The sequence below is a fragment of the Oreochromis niloticus genome, linkage group LG18, assembly GCF_001858045.2.
Source record: "Oreochromis niloticus isolate F11D_XX linkage group LG18, O_niloticus_UMD_NMBU, whole genome shotgun sequence".
Classification (NCBI taxonomy): domain Eukaryota; kingdom Metazoa; phylum Chordata; class Actinopteri; order Cichliformes; family Cichlidae; genus Oreochromis; species Oreochromis niloticus.
Window position 1 is genome coordinate 12,154,060 of NC_031982.2, and position 5,744 is coordinate 12,159,803.

Consider the following 5,744-nt stretch of genomic DNA (forward strand, 5'->3'; position numbering starts at 1 on the left):
CTGCCTACCTATGTGTGTCTGTGTGATGCCAGTGGGTGAGTAGGTGCAGTACCTATGTCTGTCTGAGAGGCTGGCTTGTGTGGCAGATGGGCTGGACTGGATTTCAATGGACTGGACTGAACCGTGCAGAGCCGGAGAGTGGTTCTGCTTGCTATGACCTGGATCTGACAGGAGACTATTGTCCCAGGTGGCACTGGGACCTAGTTGATATAAATACTGGCCAATCACAAAAGCCTTCTTCTGAATGAGGCTAACCAAGAGAGGGAGGGAAAATGAAGGGAAGATGGAAATTGAGGGAGTGATGTCGCGGTGGGCGACAAAGTCAATTTTGAGAGGTAGAAAAGTGAGCAAGGCAGAGTAAATGAAGACAAAGAATGGAGGCAGAAAATTTAACCTGGAATGTGAGAAGCAGTAGAAATGTAAAAGACTGAAGAGTAGAGAAAACGGCAAATTGTAGGTATGATAAATGCTGTGAAGTGACAGCAAGCCCCCTCTGTTTTACTCAGCAGTATTTCGGATTGATCGCAAGTAAGATGAGAAATACAGAGCCCTGTTTGTGCTGATAGCGCTCAGGTCACCTTGACTTGTACAGGAGTTTCTGTCTTTCTCTCCTCAGATTGACATAAAAAAAAAGACGGTTACAATTTAGACACAATAATAGACCCATCAGTACTTGTGTCAACACATAGGTTCTCTTTGCAGCAGTGCTATTGTGTTTGTGGGTTTGTGGACAGTACTACTGTACGGCTAGTGTGCTGCTAGTGTGGAAAATGGAGCTAAACAATTGCTGTCAGTGTCTCTGGAGAACAGATTTGTCACACACCAGCACATTTTCTTTGTTGTTCTTATTGAGCTTTTATTTCAATTTCACCTGTTTTGTTGCTTTATCACAGATTGTATGTTTCAGTATGTATCCCAACATTTCAGCTGATATGCAGCATGAAACTGCAGCACAGAAATTGGATGTGGACATATATTTACCATTAATAAAGCTGTTCTGTTGTTAGTCCACCAGAGAGCACTGACGGCTTTATTTCATGACCTCAGTGAATACAGTCCTTTCAAAATCATGTAGGGATTATTGTGCATATTTTAACTATATATCCATTCATCCATTTTTAAAAGTCTAAACTTACTCTGAATATAAAACCACAAATCCAGAAAAGTTGGTACGTTGTGTAAAATGTAAACAAAAACAAAATGCAATCATTTATAGGTCTCATGCTCCCATATTGTATTCACACTAGAACATAGAAAACATGTTAAATATTTAAACTGACAAATTTCACTACATCATAATGATGGCACTAACATGTCACAAACAAGTTGTGATGGGGGAAAAATACTAGAAAAGCAAGTGGTACTAAAAAAAAACAACAGGTGGAGGAATATTTTACAGCTAAGGAGGTTAACTGGGAGCAGGTCAGTAACATGACTGGGTATGAAAAGAGCATTGAGTTTCTCAGAGTTTCTCAGAAGTAAATTTTGGCAGAGGTTTACCAATCTGCAAAACAAATGTATATATAAATTGTTGAACAATTTCAGAATATTGTTCTGTAATGTAAACTTGTGAAGATGTTAGAAGAAGCCGTATGTAAGCAGGATCCAGAAATGCTGCAATCTTCTCTGAGCCAAAGCTCATTGAAAATGGACTGAGACAAAGTGGGTAACTGTTCTGAGGTCAGACAAATCAAAATTTTTAATTCTTTTTTGAAAACACTGGATTCCACATTCTCGGGACCAAAGAAAAGCGGGACTATCCAGCTTGTTATCAGCACTCAGTTCCTAAGCCTACTTCTCTGATGGTTTGGAGGTACATTAGTGCGTGTAGAATGGGACGCTTGCACATCTGGAAAGGCGCTATCAACGCTGAAAGGTGTACGCAAGTTGAAAACATCACATGCACCTATGTGCGCTGCATCTATTACAACAACGTTGTTTCATAGTAGAAGAGTCCGAACTGACCTGCCAGCGGTCCAGACTTTTCCCCAGTTCAAAACATCATAAAACAAAAAATACAAAGAAGACCCAGGACCATTGAGCAGCTAAAATCTGATATCATTTTTTTCTTAAAATGTTTTTCCCTTAGTTTAAGCATTTGATATGTTTTCAATGGGGCAGCATGGCGGTGGGATGGTTAGCAACATTCCCTCGCAGTAAAAAGGTCCTGGATTCAAATCCATCAGTGAGGGCCTTTCTTTGTGCAGATTCAAGATTCAGTGTTTGTTGTCATGTGTACAGAAGAAATAGCATTTCTCTATGCAATGAAATTCTTCCTTTGCTGTCCATACACAAATGCCAAGTTAGGTAAGGGTTAAAGGAACAAGGTAAATAAGGATAAAAATAAGACAAGATATTTAGAAAAATGAGGATAAAAATTAATGAAAGACAAATAAATAAGTACAAAAATAAGTAAGTGAAGACAAGTGAGGTAAGCAGATGTCTATGTAGATGAGTTTGCATGTTTTCACTGTGTCTGTGTGGGTTACTTACTGCAGGTACTTTGGCTTCCTGCCATGGTCCAAAGACATACATGGTGATAAATTTGTAGCTGTGAATGGGAGCATGAATGGTGGTCTGTCTCTCTGTGTTAGGCCTGCAATAGACTGGCAACCTCTCCAGGGTGTAGTCTGCTCTTTCCCTTATGACTACTGGGATAGACTCCAGCCCAGCCATGACCCTGATGTGGATAAGAAGATGGATGTTTTCTGTGGTATATTGTGAATAAAATATGTGTTTATCGAGATCTAGATTTGCAAATATTTGCATTGAGGTTTTATTTAAGTTTTAGACAACATTCCAGCTCTTTTGGAATTGGGGTTGCACATTTATAAACCCCAATTATCTCTGAAACACCTATCATCGAGTACTGCTTTAATAAACAGCAACATCATCGTTATTTAAACAAATTAGAAGTGACTGGCAGATGGTTTTACTATAATAGTTGACTGTATCGACTGTGTGTTTGTGTGCATGTGATTGAGTGTGTTGTTGTGTAGGCTGCATTTGGCACACAGCCTTGCCCCATATGGTTGTCTGTTCAGTCAGCCATATTTAAAGATTCCCAGTTTCATGAGGGAATTGCCTTCTATCCTCTGAGCATTTAAATGCAGACTCACACATACACACATTCTCTCCTCTCAACTCATATCTGGGATGAACGCACAAGTTGGCAGTTTAAATGAACAAAGCACGATGTAGCAGTGCCGCTGCACTGCAGAATCCCTTTATACCGTGCTGGGACATAGTCTCACGTGTCCCTCAGGTGGCAGTTTTTATAGATCAGCTTGTGAGTGTATAAATATGCACAGTGATACTGTTGTATTGCATGTGCACACTGCAGATGTCTCATTTTAAAAACATAAGCAATAGAGATCTAATCCTGTGCTGATGAATATGAAGAGCATAAATGGCAGAGTTAAGCCTTTAGATGTCATTAGATCAAACATGAAAGATGATAAAAGATACCGGCAATGTACCAGCAATTTATTGTAAGCTACAATAACAGTGTTACAATAAATCCTTCACAGAGTATAAGCTTTACAGTACAAAACTGTCAGCTGTGTGGTTGCCAACAGTGTGTTATTTTAAAAGTATCAATCTCTATGAAGATGATATTACAATAAAATGTGTTATCACCCGACCACCCGACACAGGAACAGTTTCTTTCCCCTCGCCATCTCCCTCCTAAACAGTTGACCTGTCACACTGCTCCCCACTGCCAGACTGCAACTGCACCTTATGTACATTCTGTAGTATTCATTCCACCTCATTTCATTTCTGTATTTTATGTACATAAGTTTAGTTATTTATAGTTGGTTTACACAGCTTTGTGTATGTATGTGTATGCATGTGTAATGTATATATAGACGTGTGTGTGTGTGTGTGTGTGTGTGTGTGTGTGTTTTACATTGCTGTGCTTGATAGCCACCATCTACCGGAACCAAATTCCTTGTATTTGTCTGCACATATACTTGGCCAATAAACACGATTCTGATTCTGATTCTGATTCTGATTCTGATTATACTGTACATCTCTGTCCATAAAATACCTTATGCTTAATAGGGTTGTGATAGATGTTATAATACTAATACTACTACTGTAATACTTTAATACTTAATAGGTCTCCATGTACTCTATGTAGCTGTAATTTAACTTTAATTTCCAGGCATTTTTGAAAAGAGAAATATTTAAAAAAAGAGCACTACCCTTTGTGAGACAGCTGGCACACACACACACACACACACACACACACACACGCAGATAGTCTGGTGAAAATTTCCTTCACCCTCCAGTATTACTCTCATGCGTGTTGAAGTGCCATTTTAAACAGATGCATTAAGGCAAGCGTAAACAATTGCGCGCACACACATACACACACACACTTTCAACAGGTGCACACATTCACACATTGTAATTAACCTGATGCAGTAGAGTTAATATTATCAGTTGCCAGAATGAGGGGAGAAAAGAGGGCCCATCATGGGATGGTAACTCTCTCGTCTTCCTCCTTCTGTCTGACCTGCTGTGGTTTTTCAGTGCAGTCAGTGAAAATGGAGAAATTCCCTAAATTCCTCTTGCACCTCTTGAAACTAAATACATAGAATTCCTTGTATGAAATCATACATGATCCTGGGTGGATTTTCACAATAGGGATCAGAGAAGAAGATGGAAAATGATGCACTGTGTGAGTATGATGAGTCTGAAGAATCCCCAATAACAATGCCAGCCTCTGCTCTTAAATCATTGCTTTCTGGGAGGATTGTTTAACTGATGAATATGCTTGATATTTGTTCTAGCATTATCCTGTGTTATAAGAAAATAGCTGTGATGTCTGAGAACAACTGTTAACACTACTGGATGTTTAATTTAAAATCTAAGCACTACATCTACATGAATGTATTCATAAATCACAAATTCCAATGAATACAAATAAGTTTTAAGTGTAGTTTTAAAAGACTTAGAAGAAGGTGCAGATCTGACTGTGGGGGTATTGCTGCTCCACAGTTTGGGGACAAACACACTCAATCTTCTCTAAATTTGAATCTGGAGCAGGGGACAATCAGAAACACTTGGACCTGTATGGGAGCATGCAGGAGGTCAGTGATGTAAGAAGGAACCACACTATGAATGGCTTTGGAGACAAACAAAGCTCTACAATGTAGTATGTATATAGTCTGTAGACATGCACTACCCTGAAAAAAGTTCAAGCCCCCAACCCAATTAAAAAGTATAGAATAAAGATAGTTTTAATCTGTACACAACCACTGCACTGTGAAATAAACTTTTTGCATAGTATTATTGTTGTTATACATGCTGCATCTTTTTATTTATTCCTGCCCTCTATACTTTGCTGCTGTAACAACTTGAAATTTCCATTTCTGGTACTAATAAAGGCTAACTCACCTTATCATATCTTATCTTATCAATATTTCCTTTCTGTCTTCACACACAGGTATCTGCAGGAGACTAACAGACTAATAAATTGGGGTCCACCCCATGCTGCCCTATGGTGACATTTGAAGAGACCTGAGCTAATTAAAGACTGAAAACAGGGATAGTTAAGGGCCATCTTGGTTGCCCTTTAAACACATTCTTGCTTGTATAATATTATCTCACACAAAATATGCAAAAATGTGCACAATATCTATCTATCTATCTATCTAGATAGATAGATAGATAGATAGATAGATAGATGAACACACATCCTGTAGTTGTGTGAGGCAGAGGGGCGGGGAGGGGGC